Below are 18,361 nucleotides of genomic sequence, written 5' to 3' on the forward strand. Positions count from 1 at the left end.
TCCCCAGCACCTGCCTCTTGCAGGGACTCTCATCAGATAATGAGGAGTGACACACGGTGTGAAGTGCCAGCCCTATCTAATCGACGCTGTCATCGCCACTGTCACTAGGAAGCACTACGGGAGATAAATTTAAGCCTGACTGGTGTTCAGAATTTGGATGTTGTTTGTTGCTATTTTAATGTAACCACTCTTCAACTCAGTTCTCTAGCAGAGGCAGAAGGAGAACTGCTGAGTTACTGATCATGAGAAACAATTCCAGCTAATTAGTGTTTCTGACCCATATTGGAAAAACATGGTTGTTTTTTTTCCCCCCTGGGTGATTAAAAAATGCAACGACAGACTTGAGTCTGATGTAGAGGATTCTCTGTAACTGCTGGATTTAGCATCTCAGTACCTGCTTTAGGGATACACTTCGGGAAAACATTTTAACTATTTTATATGCAGTTTCCCCAAAACAGTTTTGACTTCTCAAAGGTCAGATGTAAACTTCATTTTGTGGCAATGTTCTTGAGCCCACATGAACAATTGTACCTAACAAAACAAATGCATGAGTTGGCAATTTTTTCCTGCAAGGACTGACGTTTTAGTTTGATACTTACAAGAGATTATTATAAGTGACTGTGGGAAAATCATGAAACAATGTAGAGTCCTTTAATAATTCTTGCACTGAGAAATACAATAAAAGAAAAATAATTCCCCTTTTGTCTCTATTTTGTTGGATAATCCTTGATGTTAGAGTGTGATTGTATCTCTAAGCCCTTTTCTTAACAATTGCTAATTAAAACATGCCAGCCACATTTCTCAGATAGTAACTTCTGACCTGGTCATGCAGAAGTTTGTACTTGTGTTTAAACTCCTGTACTGTGATCAGCCTCCTTGGCTTAGGAGAACTGCTCCCTGTACAGACAAGTAGAGCCTGTGTTTGAAGTCCTGCAGGAGGACTGGAAGTTGTGCCCTCTCAAATGGTCTCATTCAGCTCAGTAGCTCTGCAGACACCTCCTCACTGCCTGACATTTGCAGAGCTCCACCCACACAAAAACAAATGCCAAAATATTTGCCTCAGTCTGTGGCAATTTAAGATTAAAAGTTCAAAAATATTTTCACATTTATTTTTCCTGAGCCAGTGAAAGGAGCGTTTGACTGTCTCCAGTGCTAACATCCATTACCATTTGGAGCACACACAGTTTGCTTGGCTGGCAGTGAGTGCAATTATTGTTTGAAGGACTGAGAAGTGAAATCCTTGGAAGAGGAACTCTGTGGGCTCTCTCCAGACCACAGTGTCCTCCCACATGTGTCTACAGGACACGGTGTCACAGTGGCTGTCCCGAAGCCTCTGGTGTCTGTGTGTTGCAGTGGGACTCACCTGTGAGCAATGTGGCTAACCATGGGGTGCCCACAACTGGAGGGATATTATATACATTTCTACCCTTTTGGAATGTTCTGACTTGCAAGGAAAAGTACCTTCCTTGGTAGGTGATGCAAGGTAAATGAGATGCTTACCCTAGGATAAGTGTTATACCAAAGAATAGCAAACAATCCTGCCTTTTTGTCCCACAGCCTTTCCTATGGGATCCTGCCAAGGCTCCTGGTAGACCCCAAATCTGAACTGCAGTTTTTCTTGTAAGCAAAAGAAGCACATGCTGACCACAGGGGCTGTGGACCAAATGGGCTGGTCTACTCCAAAACCAATACCCACGTGGCTTCTGCAGCTGCAAGTCTGAAAATCCAAAGGCATTTAGACTCTTGGAGTATTGAACTGTGTTGGCTGACTACAGAGGGGTTAAATACCTTTTTGTCATCCCCACTCTTGCCAGCAGCAACTGGACTGTGATTCAGGATGGTGAAACCCTCTTGCTGAGCAGCAAGTTTCTCTTTAACTGAGGAAATATTTCAAGAGTTATTATCATATTTTGTTTCAGAAGAGGAAAACACAGAATGATTTGTGTTTTCTGGTTGTGTGTTTTCTGTTACTGCAAATATTTTTAAAGAAATATTCATATCTATAATTTTGTGTATATCTATTACTACAGAAATTTTGCATAAAAATCATCATGCCAGCTGTGGTCCCACTCACCCCTATCAGTGACTTCACTGACTGAAGACTAAACACTAGGTTAAGACCAAGATGTGAATTTTGGTGTATTTCTTCAAAGAAATCAATTAAAATCAGATCAAAATGAACAGACCCTCTAAGGCCCACGAGTATCTTCCCAGGCTCTTCCTTGAGAGAAAAAGAAAAAACAGAGTTGTCAGCAGACTTAAATTCCCATGCAGGGATCCCTGCCCCCACAGGAAAATCCTAAAAGTTCCAGAAGCCAAAAATACTTCTAAAAATCCAGCTTTACAAGGTAGGTTTGCTCTTCTCCCTTGTGTCTGCGATATGCTGTTAATTACTCAGAAATTAATTATAATGTCATAAAGGATCCTTCTGCATGCAGCAGAGAGGTGGATGGCACCACATGCACTGCCACTGCTCTTCTCCCATCATCTGGGAGTCAAGACACGTTTCACATCCCACTGGGAGCACAGCACCATGGGCATCACTGGCAGCAATGCAGAGGACCCTGGTGAATCTTATGCAAATGATCCCAGTTACAAATGAGGGAGGAGAGAAAAACAATAGATCCAGATTAATATTAAATTAAATAAACCCATTTCCAAAGTTCAGCACAATTTATCTTTTGGTGTCTCAGTCAGCTTTATTCAAGACCTTCTTAAAGTCCAAGTACCTTCTTTGCTACTTACTTCATATCTTTTTACTGCAAGAGAACCTGAACTACAGCCATAGATAGGATTGCTGAACTACAATAACATGACTGAATATCCTGACATATCCTGTATATCCTGACATACTCCTAAGGTTTAGAAAATCCAGGTTTCTCTGCATTACCTGGCTTCAGACTCAGCTACACTGTTCTTGTCCTTCCTTGCTATTTTTCCAGCATGACTTGACAAATCATGGATGTCTGTTTTTGTTTTTTTTTATTTCAACCAAGACTTCCCAGTTGATCTCCACTTGTTGGTTAGTAGGATATTAATGCCAGTTTAACAAAAGTGGCAATATAAAAATGTTCATGAAAAATCACTCTGTGCTTTTCTGAATTTATCCTCCAAATCTGACTTGACAATTAGGTCCACACAAAGAAATGTAGTTGTGATGTTGTGTGAATTGTGAGCGATGTCTTGATCCATGTCCCTGTCTCTACAGATGGAATTGCATTTGGGAAAAAGGCAGTCTTTAGTAAATCATTTACTCCTCACAGAGGAAGAAAATTCATTTCAGGTGGAAGCCATGTTTCTTTGTAAATGCAGAGCTCACCAGCCGAGGAAGAGAGCCTGGCTAGGTCTAGGACAGGGACTTACCAAGAACTCTCCTCAAATACTCACAGAGCAAAGAGATCCTCCCAGCTGGCACTGGTTAGGAACCCACAAGCTGAACTCTCTGTGTAAGATCCCTTCACAAGACTTGTTAGCAGCAGCAGCACTGGTTACAGCTGGTCCTCCACTCTGAGCCCACCCTCCTTTTTTGTTTTGTTTCCTGTTTTTTTCCAAACAAGAGTCTTGAGTGGGCAAAGAATATGAGTACTTGCTTTGGAAAGGGGGAGATCTGTAGGGCTGCCTTCTAGCTCCAGGGTGGAAAGCGTCACTTTTTGAAGACCACCCCAAAAATACTGGATCTGCATTCAGTTCATCCTCAGACAGCCTGAGGGAATGAAATTCATCCCTACCTTGAAATGGACTATGCAGGGGAGAATAGCTCCTTCTCATCACAGAGAATTTGACATTTGTTTGGTGAGAAGAAAGAGGATCCAGGCACCACTTCAAAAAAAATTATCTGTAAATTTCATAAAAAGTCTCCATGGTGAGGGGGTTATTTTTACCTCTCTTCCTTCCCTAATTAATATTTACTGATTACATGTGAAGTGGGACAGCTTCAAGCTTGAGAGATCTTTTCTTGGAAGTACTTTCTCACTGAGTGATTGACTGAAGCCTGCATCTCTGAGAGAGGCAGGGACAAGACCTCCATCAGTTTTCCCAGTAGCAAAAGGTATGTTCTTTAAGAATCTGAGACTGGAAACCAAGGGGATGGGTGTCAGTCAGTCTCAACTCCCTCTGTGTGCTAAGCCTGCAGTGGTCTTCTGTGTCTTGCAGTGCTGTGGGTCAAGGAGCTCCTGCTGGTGCTCCTCACTGCTAAATCAGAGCTTTGGGCAGGGCTGTTGCCTTCTCACACAGCCTGGCAACGGGGTTTGGACTTAAAAAAGAAGAAGACATCCCTCTCAATGCTCAGAGGTACTCCCTGAGCTGAGCTGAGCTGCACAGCTTTTTGTCAGTGTCAGTCACCCCATCAGTTGTCCCTTGGCCACTGGCACATGATTGACAACAGCTTGGCAAACGTCTCTCCAGTGCCCAGCTTTGCTTGCCTTGAATATTCACTGCAGGATCCAGCCAGATGGCTCTGCAGGCCACATCCACGGCACCTTGATGTCTGCAGGCTGAAGCTGCCCTGGGAAACGGGGAGGCTGCTCAAACCTCCAGCTCCTGTTTAAAGACCCACTTGTGGAGATAGAAACTTCTGGCCAGGAGCCAGGCAAGCTTCTGGGAAACTGCTCTCTTCTCAGTGAAGAAAAACACAGAAGCCTTGCAGTCCCAAGATGCAACATCCCACCACAGGTCTTATTTTAATATGAAGGCTTTGGTCTTCCTTATATAAATGTCCCCACAGTGTAACTGGGCTCACAACCCAAATTGTTCTGGAAGTGGAAAAAGGACCCCAAGGAAAATGTGGATAAATACACAAGGTACCAACCAGAGCAAATGCTGTTTTGCAAATTTACTAATTCAACAGTAACAACTGGACCAACTGCATGCTGTCAGATTATTCAGCAATACTGTTATTTTAAAACCCTTGTCTAATCTTGTTTAGCCTAGTGGCTTTTGGGATGTACACCTGAGGTACTGACCCTCCTTACAGATGTTGCAGAAAATGCTACAGCAAGCATTCAAAACCCAGAAGGGCATTCATGTAAGTCAGTGGGATGCACTGTGACCTCCTGCAGAGGTTTGGCTGCACACCTGCTCCTCAGTGCTTTGGCACTTGGGTTTGTGTGCTGGGCTTGCCAGGGATGGCCTGTGCCCACTGAGTACCTGTTTCCTGCATTAACTGGAGCCAAGTGATCATCTCACACTGCTGGCTTTAGTCTTTATTCATCTTTAAGCAGATTAATTACATCTGTGCTATCTCATTTAGATATCCAGCCACTAAGTTCTGCACATACAACAATGAAGCCACCATTAAGTCACTTTAACCCCAGCTGGAGTAACCGTATATGCAAAACTGGACATGTGAAGAAATTCTTGCAGGGCTGAGGAGCTAAAGAAATGTGGCCTGATTTCCCAGGGAGTCAGCTGAGTGCTCAGATCTCCTGATGAATTCAAAGGATTTGTAGGTTCTCAGCACTTCAGAAAATCAGTTTGCACCAGATTTTTATAACAGAATGATGCCATGCTGCACTTAAAAATAAACATTTCCCCCTCCTGCCCCCTCTCTGTGTCCCATTTTAACTTTTTTTTTTTTCATTTTACTTTTTCCATAACTTTCTCGGTATAAGCATAGAAAAAAAAAAAGCCAATTTTTAAGTAGAAATTAATCTTTCAACCTATAATGTAAGCAAGGCTTTAAAACCAAGCAAAAAAAAATGTTGCATAGCCTGTTATCCTTAGTTAAAAATAAAAATGCAAACTATGTCACCATATTCTTATTAAATATCTTTCAGCTGTTCTTTTTAATAAAGAGAAAGATGACTTCTCATGTATTACTCTGAGTTTAAAGTAGCTCAAATGTTTGGTCTACCAACTTTGACAATGTCCCTTTAAGTTTTCTGATTTTTTGTGGAAGATCTAGCCCTGGGGTTTTTTGGCTTAGACACAGCACTTGTCAAAACCCTTCAGACTCTCTTACTGAAGTGGCTGATGCTGTTCTGGAGGGTTTTTTCTTAATATTATTCTTTTTTTTCCTCAGTATGACCTTATTTCCAGTTCCAATTTCATGAGAAAATATGATTGTGTCAGAATTTTCCTTTGGAGAGAATTTTCATTTTATGGATCTGACAGATTTTCAATTTCATGCTTTGATTTGAGGTTTCTGTGATTCTTTTCCTCTTTCATTTTAATCTGACAGTCTGTGAGGCTGGGGGGATCTATTCTCAAATGGTTAAAGCAAAAGGTTTTGCATCAAGAGATCTGGATTCTATTTCTGGTCTAATCTCCAGACTTGCTATGTAATTTCAGCAATATGAATATATGAGTTTGTATATTTGTGTGTCTGTGTGTATTTTGCTGGGTCCTGTCCTATAAATACATAAATAGGCATTTAAATAGACAACTATGGGCATAAAAGGCAGTAATGGCTACCCATGCTCTTTCAATTAATGCTTTTGAGTATTTTCAGCTTCTTGGCTTAAGCTTTTTCCTTGTGAAAGGAAAAAAAGAATAATGCATGTGAGCATTATGGTATCAGTTAGGGTGCTCTCTTCAGCAGTTGAATTCTGGCATATTTAAAACTAACATGGATTTGTCAAAGCTTTTTGTGTCTGTGCATTCATGCAATATCTTAAACACCGTTTTATTTCAGCAAACAGGTAGGGAAGGCTGCAGAGCTGAGGTGGTTGCTATAACAAGTTTAGGCTTCCTGGTCAGTGACTGAGAGGCTCCAGCCACTGACAAATAAGTGCCTTGAGAGCAGACAAATATTGCCAGAGTTTCCTGTTCATCTGATGGAGAGAAATTCAGGTGCTTCTGTTCCACAGAGCATACCTCCTTGGGAGACCTTCAAAGGCACGTACTTGTCAATAGGGAAATTAGGTGGTTACTTTAAAAAGACTATTTCATTAGGTGCCAAAAATGTAGATGCAAATTACGTGCTTATATTAGCTAGATCCTTGTCACAGAGATGTGAACATTTGGCTTCAAGAATCCTTCATCTGTTTCTCATCTGGTGGTCATTAATATTTTTATATTTCTATACTCATAGGCGAGGAACTCCTCATTTATAAAGGTTATCTCAACATTAAAAAAAAAAAGGAGCAAGTCCAAAATTAACAAAAGATCAAAGTGTTGAGCACTGAAAATACTGCTCCATGAAAATTGACAGTATTCCCATCCAGGCTTAGAAATTCTGTGCTGTTCTTGCAGGCTGTGTCTTGTATTTGTAATCAAGACCAACGCTTTCCTCTTCTAGCTGTCAAACATAACTGGGAAGGGAATGTGGAAACCCACAACTTTGCTTTCACAGTTCAACTATTTTCTCATTCATGAATTAGATGGGAACTATGGGACAGTTTACTATTTGGTTATTACCTGAAATGTGATCCATGTAATTGGTCATAGAATTCATATCTATTCTCTCTCAGACCAAAAATAATGTCTAAGACCATAAAAGAGGTTTCAGTCTTGTGCCACCAGCCTTGCCAGTGAGAGTCTCCAGGTGATGACTATCAGATGAGTTTTCACATGATTTTCATTTTATAGGGTTTTTCATTTTACAGTCAAAACCAAACAAACAACAAAAAAACCCCAAACTCCAAAACAACAACAACAAAAACAACAACAAAAACCCCCTCTCAAACGAAACAAACAAAAGATAAGAAAATTCATCTACTTGAATGCTGGCGGAAAGCACATAAAAGGAGGTCTGATACTATAAAAGAGAACTTGCTATTGTCTTCAGATACCATTATTTTATCAGCTACTGCTCATTCAGATGTGATCTGTGTCACACAGAGCTTATCAGATTTGATGAATGATCTGGTTCATTTTCATTCATATTAATTTTGAGGGGAACAGTAAGCATGTAAGAAGAAACGTGTCTCTTCCATCCCTGGCTATATACCCATAAGTTTAGGCCATGGAAGAGACTGGTTCAAATCCTGTCAGGACCTGAAATCCTGAAAGGATTTCATTCTTCATAATGTGGAGGCACTGTAAGTTCTTTCTGACCTGTTTACACAGTATCTGCTACAAGTAGCTGGAGCATAAATGCACATGGTGCACCACGAGAGTAATATTCTTCAGTGAAAGTCATTGCATCTAGGAAGTAACATAAGCTGAGAGGGAAATAAACTTCAGAGGAAATATAAATTCACAGAAAAATGCTGTTTTGACTAAGATCACATGCATTGTTTCAATCATAGTCTTTTTTAAAAGCAGATATTAAAAATGGCTGCAACACTGATAACCAGTTGCTAATATCTGTCTCTGTCTCCCAGGGAGGGAGAAGATCCAGCAGCACCCTCAGCTCTTGGCAGATCACAGAGCTATGGCAGAAGGAGCACAGTGACATAAGCATGGCCCTAGGGGGACTTTCTTAATCCTCCATTAAGGTGAGGAAGTTTACCTTCAGCCGGGAGGGGGGTGCTATCTTGCTTTTGCTGAATTTGGCACAGGATAAGGGTACAAATGCAGGTAGTCATTGAGAGCACATGTATCTCATGTTTTTACAGTAACTTACTGCACGGTAATTTCCTGAATAGTATGCTGTGTATGGTAACCTACTTAATTATGCTACTTTATTTTTCTTGAAATATAATCTCTTTTTGGTTTTGGTTGGTTTAGCAGAAGTGTGGGGAGGTAGTGAGCAGGGATGGGTTTGCAATGGGAGAGAGTTATATATGTGTCCAGTATTCCTAGGAATTTATTTCATATTGCAACCTTTTTCTCAGCCAGCAATTCTCACTTCTCACTGAAGTTCAAAAGGCCAGGTAAGTTGTGTGTTAAGGGACCCCCTCACAAACACTGATGCTGCCCAGCCTTGACATGCCCCATATGTTTGAAGGCCTGGCTGCTCAGTGTTGGAGCAGCACAGCTTCCTGCAAGGGACACCCTTCCCCTCCCACAGGCACAACCTATTTATTCCCATCTGGTACAGGAAACACCCAGAGAGCCTTCTTTCCTCCTGGCAATACAATTGCAGTTTATTGGTCTCTAGTAAAACCATCACACAGTAAAATCCATCAGCTTTTCAATTAGAGGAATTGCAGATCAACCAGCCCTCTTTTCATATCCTCTCCAGTTAATTCCCTGTGTTTACTCATCATCATTTAAGCCTTGATGCCATTGCTTGTGGAAGGAGTTTATTTGGTTGGCTTCATAAAAAATCTCTTCCAGGAAGGTCTGAAATCCCAGCCACACTGATTCCTCCTGAGCAGGAACTCCTGTGGATGAAGAATGGGGTTTTTGCAATACTAAGGACAGACACCTTCTAGGTGCTGTTAGTTTCAGAGACAGTTCTTTTAAGCACCACAGACATGCTTCTCTAATAAAGAACATTGCAGTGCTGCTGAAATGGCTGCCCAACTCCCAGCCCTTTTGGGTAGGAGGGGTATCATTCCTGCTCACATCAGCAAGCAGGGTGTTTGCTCTGAGGGAGCCATGTGCCCTCTCTCTATGGTCTCTGTGGAAAGATGGTCATGTGAAAGGACAAAATCCCCTTTTTGCTCCACAGAGGGATGAGAGTCAGGGTCACAGCAGCTTTTTGGGATAGGATGCTAAGGCTCGGTACTTTGAGCCTGGAATGTGTACAGGGATATGAAGCAGTATTAGGTCTGTCACAACAGTGCTGGGGGACAGAACCTGAAGGTGTGGGGCTAACTGTTCTGATAGCAGGGGCCAGCTTTCCTCTTGAAACTTATTTTAGATGGTGTCTGGGGTGGATCTCAGCGTGAATTACTATGTTGTCAGTGTGGAGGACTGATTTGAAAGCACAAATGCACCTCAAGTTGTTGGGATGAATCATCCTGTGGAGGTACTTGTGGCTCCAGGTCTAATAAAGAGAGCTGAGGCAGCCTGGCAGAGCTCTGCACCCTGCTTTCAGACAGCTAGGTCTGGAAGAGAGGAGCCCCACTGGTGTCTCAACCCTTTCCAGCCTCCACAGGTTTGATTTCTCCCCTATTTTACTGTGTCTGCCGGGACACAAGCCAAAGCCACACAGAGCTGGATCTGCTCCTGATGTTCTTCATGTTCCCACTGTTCATCTCTAAGGCTTTGGGTTGGCCCTTCAGAGGAGCTGAGGCCAGCAGGGAAATTTGGAGCTTGATCAGCTTCCTGAAGGGGGGGGAGTTTACATTCAGTGGGTTGTTTCAATCACATCCCCACCAATATTTGCTAGAATAATAAAAAGTAATTTCTTTCCATTAGCTCAGCTTGGATTTGCTGTGTTGGTGGTCTCTTTTCCTCTATTTTCTTTAAGTCTTTCTATATAAACTTAATCAAAACACGTTTCCTAGATTTGTTGAGTGATTCAGTGACATTTCCTGACCGCTGTCTTTCATGTCCGCTTTGCCTCTCTCCCTGTCCTGCAAGGATCTTTAACACAACCCTCTGAACCCACACAGCCCCAATCCTTCAGTCTTTCCTTCATAATGCACTGAAACAGGCTGAAGTAGGCTTGATTATTTGACAGAGTAAAGCTAAAGGGTGTCTCTCTGCTGCTCCAAGGGAAAAATCCCTTTTCCTGACACTCAGCTCTGATTTACAGCTCATGCTCTATGTGACCATCAGCTCCCTGTCACCTCTCCCCTCTTGTTAGTTGGCTTTTTTTCCAAACAGTGGCTCATGATGTCTGTCCTGAGGTACCTCACAAATTAGGAAACCCACTGTGTCATGCTGATGGGTGGCATTGGAGGTGGGAAATGGTGGCTTCCCCCTGCCCCAAGCCTGGGTGGAGGCATGCCTGCTGTTCAGAGGTCAGGGTGCAGATCCCTCCAGAACCCAGGACTTCTTCCCCAGAAGGTCCATACAACCTCTTCTTCCATCCTGGATAACCATGACCTACCTTTCTGCATCCTTTTACTGCTCTCTGATGGAATGAATGCTCTTTCTTAACCTTGCAAGAATGCGAGTGCCTGCTGACTAGAGGGGATGTATAAAACATGTCAGCCTGCACATAATACCCTGTGAAGGTGCTTACCTGGAGACACTGGGACATGAAGAATACAGTGTGCTGCTGGGGAGCAGGAATATTTATTGGTGCCTTTAGGCCTGACAACCTTTTCTGGCTGCCAGAGTGGCAGGGAATAGAGGCAGAGACAGATTTGTGTTTCACCCCCACTTTAACTACCAGGAATTTATTGTTCAATCATTAACATCTTAGAACCTCCTTCCTCCAAACGCTGCAGTTATTAGAGGGGAAGGAAAGCCCTTTCTGCTCTTCCCTTGTTTCCTCTAAAAAAACCTAAAAAGCCCAAGCTACATATCCTGTGGAGTGTTTGTTTTGTTTTATTTTAAAAGTCTTTGTAACAAGATGGAAAAAAGTGTCAGAAAAAATGTAGCAGTTGCTTTGTGGTTTTTCTTGTTTCATTGTGTTCCAGCTGACCAGCTGCAAACTTTTTTCATGCCTTCATTGTTGTTTTTACTGTCAGTGGTTTTATTGCTTGATTTCTAATCAGACATTTCTTGCAGGTGTACCTCCAGTGGTAAATCAAGGCTGCCCTTGGTTCTTTGATCCGGGTCTTCAAATAACGAAACCGAGCGCTTATCTGTCCCTTTTATCCAGGTGGCTGTGTGTACTTTGCCAGTGCTAATGAGTCCGGTCTCACAGCACCGAGGAGACAAGCTGCAGGTAACTACTGTCCCCATTTAAACACAGGTACAGAAGGCTCTCCCAGCACAGCATGGTGCAGCCAGGGCAGCACACCCAGCTCCGGCTGCCAGCACAGCCTCTCTAAACTGACTCCCCCTCCTTTGACAGTGACACAGGGAGAGCAATAGCAAGCCCTGGCAGGTGCCATTGCTCCTTTGTGGACATAATAATGAGAACACATGATGAAGAAGCATGCTTCATCTTTAAAGCGCTTTTCAAAAGTAGTTCTGAAACTTCCCAGGTACACACTTTGCCCTGTGATCCCTGCTCAGCTTACTGAAACTGCTTATCTGCTGTGCTCCTAATAATTACTGCCAGACCTCAGGACATTTTTCTCCTGAGAACTCAAGGTGTGCAGGAGACAATGGGAACAAGTCAAAAAAGAGAAAGGACTACAACATCTCCCTCTTAAAAATTTGCCACCTCTGTAGATCCTATGGACCATCTTGGTGCACAGCAGATAACAGCTTCACAGCTGGAGACACAGAGGGTCTAAAAGGGATGACCCATCCGAAGCTGCAGGGCAAACCAAGAGGAGAAGTAGCTGTGTTGCTGACAGGAGTGGGTAGTTTTGGTGTAGCTGCCCAAGCTTGCCCATTGAAATGCCACCTCATGAGAAATGACACAAAAGTTGGCTTTTAGTGGTCATATAATCTAATAGCCATTTCATATCTGCTGCTGACATGTTTTTCCATACTCTTCAGGACTTGTGATTCAAATTTTAAGAAATGAAAGACTGGATACTCCTTCTTGTTATGGTGCAAACAGTGTCCAGATACAGCTTAATCTGCAGATGTGATTTTAGCTGGAGGGTGCGGTTTCACCCTCAAGGCACCTCAAGCTGAATGACTGAATCACAGGTCTGCTGTTTTACTGCTCCAAATTGGCTTATCTTACAGTCAGACAAGTGCCAGAGCTGGTGCAAGGAGAGTCAGGGAGTTGGGGAGTGGGTAGTGCAAACTGGAGTCTGGAGAAGGGCATAGAGGGGATCCAGGATGGAGGAGAACAGGCTCTCCCCTCCTGTATCAGCAGGTAGCTTCTGGTTCAGCTCATCCATCACCAAGCCCTTACTGAGCAGAGAGAGATCAGACCACAGCGGTGTGTGGGCAACTGAGTCACCTCTACAGCTGTAGGGGGAAAGCTTCTGAAGGATCTCATGGCAAGCTCATTGCTCCAGCATACCATAGTGAGGACTCAGAGAACTGCAAGAGAGGTGTCAGCTTGGGAGAAAACAAAGATCTGCTACCAAGATCCTGCAACAGCAATTAGTATTATAGGTTGGTTTTATACTCCCACAACAAGGAATGCAAGTTTTAACGAATACACTATAAAAAGTAGGAAAAATAAGGAAAAGAAAATATGCATTCATGAGCCATGCCGGTTCAATAAAGTAATAAATACTTAATGGATAATGATTACAAAACAAAACTAAACCAAACAGGATTGCAGAAAGCTGGGAGAAAATGCAAGTGCAACTGAAACGAACTGGAAGACTGTGAAATTCTTAATGAGGTCTGAAGAGAGAAAGGTGAAGAGAGGAAGGTAAAGAGAGGAGCTGGTCAGAATCTTCTGCAGACTCTCCCTCTAGAATATCTCATAAAACCCCACATAGCTCATATTATTTTACTCCAAGACACACATTATAAAGACAAACCTATTATTAATGGGAAATTTCCTGATATGAAAGGCAATATGAATTTGATCTTGTTCTTGCCATATGTTTTCTGAAATGACAGCTAAAGATGGCTGAATTGCCTCCAAGTGCTAGACAGTGGTTACTGACTAAGGAGCTATTTCATTGGGAAAATTATTATATTCCTTTCCATGATAACAAAATTCTTCATAACCCTCATTAAAAATGCTAAGACTTCCCAGTTATCTACTGTGCCCTGCCAGGAACATTGTGCTCTCCTGGAGTTCAGGCAAACCCAAGTAATGTGTAGAGCTGTCTGTGTATTTTCAACATCTTTGCAATCCTTCTTTAAGAACTTGTGATTTGAATAAGCCCAGGAGTGTCCTGATGCTTCTGAGCTGATGCTTGTGCTGCTAATCTTTGCTCCACTATTTTTAGATAATTTTCCAATCTGCTTGCTTTTCAGTTACAAACTCGCTCAAAGTGACGGCTTATTTATGTGGTCCGGGAGCGTTTGTGTCAGTCTGACAATGCATCTGCAAATGCTTCCTGACAGAAGCAAGCTCCAGTTCCCCTTATCCTTGGCTCCCTGCTGTAGGAGAGGTCTCCATGGGGCACCTGACCGTGGGGTGCTGGAGGAGGAGGGCAGAATCCAGACCCCTGTCTCACTCCCACTATGTGCCCCTGCTGCCTGCCGATAAAAGATAATCAATAAATAGTATTCTTCACGGCTTCAGATCTTCAGAAAGAGTGAATGATCCTATGGGAGTGTGAATGCATTGTCAGCATACAGCAGTGCTTCCAGTCATGCCTGCAGGAGTGCCCTGTGGCACATGACAGAGGCCAGGAAAGGTGCCCTGGAACATTTACAAGCTTGGTTTTGCTACATGTCCCCCAAAGATAGGCACACAAGTGAGGCCAGAAGGTCTCTGTGGGCCCAGACCCACTCAAGCCCATGTTTGTTCAGATGTGCAGTGAGCCACAGCAAGGAGCGGGGTAAAAAATTATAACTTGTTTTCAAATCTATGTTACTCCTGTCTGCCTTTAAATAGCTGCAAACCAAAGACTGATTGTTGGAACTTGGTGGGGGCAAGGAGCCAGGCTGCTGCATCCTGGCCAGCTGGTCCCATGGATGCTTTGGTGGCTGCATGGAACCTACTTCTGCTCCCAGATGAAATAAAAACCTCCTCAAGAGCAGTGAGACACCTTGCTGCTACAGCCTTAAGGGACAGAGAGGGGGCTTCAGGAATGAGGGGATGTCTGCATGTCTGTCACCCTTTTTACCATCTGAAATGTTTCCAGATTAAGAAATGAAGCTTTATTACATTGAAGATTTATTACAATAAATAGTTGGATGGCTTTAGAGCTGCCTTCTGTGTCTGAAGAACGGGCTCCTCAGGCTGCAGCCTCTCAGTGTGAGCTGCCAGTGGTGACTGACATCTGTGTTGGCACTGCAAAGCAAGACTGCCATTTTGCTGTGAATAAAAGCAACATTTCTTTATGCGGGCAGGCAAGTTTCACCTTGACTTAAACTAGGACAACTCATGCAATGTTTGCTGTAGAAAATACAGTGAAAACAAACCTGTGATGGCAGAGGGATGGGCTGGATGGTTTTTGCCTTCATCTCTAAGTCTGTAAAAGTGAGGAAATCTCACTTAAGGTCATATCTGAGCATCTCTGTGGATATTCACAAATCTGTCAGGTTTTGCTCAAAAAACAGCCCTGAGCTGTTCAGACGAGACAATTCAAAGCCACCCTCCTTCTCTGCTGAAGGGGCCGAGAAGCAGCAGAGGGTCAGGGGAGCGTGTTTCAGCTACAGTGCAGCAGTTTGTGTTTCACACTCCCATGCAAACTGTGTGGGTTTGCACTTTTAGGAAACGGGGCTGCCCTCAAGGAAGAAAGAGAGGTTTATCTGAACTGACGCTGTGAACAGCACTTGGCTGCTATAGCTGCCACTTTTACTTGAGGCCAACACGAGCTCACGTGCTTTACACAACTGCAGATGCTGTGGGTGTTGCAAAAAATCAACAATTGCTGACAATATATCTACAGATCAGCCCAAACCAAAGCAATTTCTTGAATTTTGAACACTGAACTTCACTGGAATGCCAACTGCTATTTACATAGGTTACAGGCAGAATCTTAAATCTCAAGATTCTTACAGCTAAAGTCTTGCTTAAAAATAGATCCAAAGTAGCCAGCTCAAAACCCTCAGTAATTTGTTTAAGTTTCTTTCTTTCACATTTGTGACTCAACAACCTGGCAGCAAAAGGCCTCAGTTATTCTCATTATACAGGGCAGTGTGTTTAAAGAAATTGAACCCAATTATGTCGGTTGTGTTTATCTTGCCAAACTATCTCTTCCAGCAAGGAATTACGTAGCCAATAGAGTTTCTAAGTGATAAATATCTCTAATTTCCTTCCAAACAAGTGCTTTCTGTCCAGAGAAGACTGGCCAGAGCAGCAGGCAGGGGAGGCATCTCCATCCTCTGTGCCAGCAGCCACCCCTGACCCTTGGCAGACTGCTCTGGGCACCTGTCTCTCCATCGAGGGTGCCCGGCCACCTCTTGCCTGGGGTCCCTGGTGCTGAGGGAGTTATGCAGCAAGGGCTCACCACCCACTGAAATGTGACCTGCACTTGGCTGCTGCAGCCTCTGGGAGCCCCAGTTCCACAGCTGGTGAAGCAGAGGGGATAGAGCTTGGTTCACCTTTAGGACTGCTGTGTTCGGCAGTGACAGAGGTCCCAGGGCAGACCATGTGATGAGAAAAAATTGTCTGTCTGTGGCATCATCACTTGTCTGTGCTGTATGCAGGTATGCTCTGACTGAGAACAGGAGCCACCAAGGACACGTGAAAACCTCAGTATGGTAAAAGCACAAACCAGTGCTAAATTTACCATACCAGGTCATGGCAGTGCAGCAAATCCCTTCAACCAAACACAACAGGTTGAATGGCTAAACAACTATTTCTTGGTGCATCCTCATTGTTTTCATATACTTATACCAGGGCTTAACCTTCACAGATAAAGCTGCTCACTGGAGAGCACAGACTTGCAAGAAAGTTTACTGCAGACCCTCTTTGCTCCCATATCCCCTCTGTTCAGACCTTAAAAACTCCCTGCTCTTTCCCTGGCAGCCCCTTTGCCACCACACCAGTCTGCTCTCCCAGCTCAAGTACCTGCTGCTGTCTGCCCCCACCTGCCTGGCATGGAGTTTGCCTTAGGGCTTTATTCCAGCAGCAATGCTTCTGGAAAAGTGTGGTTGATCTGGGAAGTGCACATGTAAATATCCTCCAGAGAACAGAAATTTTTTATTTCAAACCATGAACTTGGATTTAGAGAAGCTGGGTGACCCCTGATAAGATGGAAATTTGTAGAAATGGGTATGTGTTTTTAAAGACCATAGAAGCTATTGGCATAGTTATTTCCATAACCCTATTTTAGGGTTTATTCCTCTTTTTGGGAAGTGAATCCTCTTGAAAAAGAAAATTAGAAGGAGTCAGCTTAGCTTTGCTCCCCAAGCACTCAAAATACCAGTTTCCAGGAGGTGATGGTGATGTTGGGAAGGGTAGTCTTTGATGGGAAGAAAAAGTAAGGACCATGAGAAACGATGCCATCAAACAGGTTCGTTAAAGAGTCAAAGAAAAAACATGAATGTAGAGAATTGCAGAGAACCACTGCTGTCAGTGGTCCTTCCCTTCCCTTCCCTTCCCTTCCCTTCCCTTCCCTTCCCTTCCCTTCCCTTCCCTTCCCTTCCCTTCCCTTCCCTTCCCTTCCCTTCCCTTCCCTTCCCTTCCCTTCCCTTCCCTTCCCGGCTTCCTAAGTTTTCAGTTAAAATGAATCCTAGTTAAAAAGTGGAGTCTCCCCATGGATTTATTACTCTAATAAGGAAAAATGATGGAATGCCTTGAGTCAGCAAACCCTGCCCCGTGTACCTACAGCCTGCACAGGTAACTACTGACAGTTCATCAGGATCAGCAGGAAGCAGGGGAACTGGGAGGTGGCAGTGCCCCATTTAATTGTGCCAGCTGAGGAAAATGGAAAATAACGTCAGAGACGAGCATCAAGAATGAGACAAAACCAAAATTTGAGCATCCTTTCAATAGGCATGACTGGTAAAATAGAGCTTTTTAAAACCTCTAGTGACCTTCAGAGACATCCAAATCAAAAGCAACAAGGGGCTGGGGGCAGGTGGTAGGGAAAGATAGGGATGTGATGACAGGCTGAGGGAAAATAAACAGCTATGAGCTTGCTGAAGCTCATAAAGCTCTGACTTCACCCTCCATATTTGTCATGCAGACAAGACAAAATCCTGCAATTTTTAAAGCCTCTCACATTCAACTCCCTTTAAGGCACCTCATAGTGAACAGACAAAGTGTAAAGAGCTAAGGTTACAGACCACTCTGGGAATGACCTAATATATTTACTTCTGGAAAATTTTATTTTGAAATTATAACTAGTTTTATCTATTGAGGATTTTCAAATGTTTTAAATTAGTCATGATTTGTGTATTTTGGAAGAAACTGCATCAATTGTCTTTTATTTAAATGTAGAAAACAAAATGGAGCTTTCCTGGTCCTCCAGTCAGCACTAAATCAAGGAGGATTAACCAGCATGCAGCATATTCCTCATTCAAGCTCATTTGGCCTTTTTTTTTTTTTTCCTTCCCAAGAGAGTTTTGGCCTCTTGAGCTGACATTACACACCAATCACACCATCAGTGCTGAAAGCCAGGCTAATATTTGTGGCAGAAGCTACTTCTCAATTAAATGCCCATGTTTACCTTGAGAAATGCCCATCATTCTCCAGACCCAGGACCCAGACCTTGCAGTGTTGGTTAACAGCAACATTTACCAACTGCAGCAAAAGCCTCATCTGAGCAACCTTTACCTGGAGAGGCAACTGGAACAGCAATGGCAACCCATGGACCACCTTTCCCTATGGGAGCCAGGACACCCAGAAGCTCAGCATCGGGAGGTGGAACTATTTCAGGTCAGGAGACACCTGACCCCTTGGAGCCTCACTCAAAAAGGGGAGTTAGTGGAGGTGATAATTATTTGAATGAAGTTCCTGATGAAGTCTCCTGTCATCTAGAGC

The 18,361-nt window shown here is 43.3% G+C and overlaps 1 long non-coding RNA gene across 2 annotated transcripts; it reads left to right on the forward strand.

Annotated features, from left to right (window-relative positions):
• Positions 1 to 1,339: 1,339 nt before the first annotated feature.
• Positions 1,340 to 13,785, forward strand: LOC135295208 (uncharacterized). Of its 2 annotated transcripts, none has more exons than XR_010357236.1 (4): positions 1,340 to 1,469; positions 8,265 to 8,378; positions 11,549 to 11,614; positions 13,735 to 13,785. It is a non-coding gene; the product is annotated as an uncharacterized LOC135295208 (long non-coding RNA). The 2 variants fall into 2 exon arrangements; XR_010357237.1 differs by having other exon boundaries at positions 1,359 to 1,483.
• Positions 13,786 to 18,361: the final 4,576 nt, after the last annotated feature.

Source organism: Passer domesticus, chromosome 2, assembly GCF_036417665.1.
Source record: "Passer domesticus isolate bPasDom1 chromosome 2, bPasDom1.hap1, whole genome shotgun sequence".
NCBI classification, from domain to species: Eukaryota; Metazoa; Chordata; class Aves; order Passeriformes; family Passeridae; genus Passer; species Passer domesticus.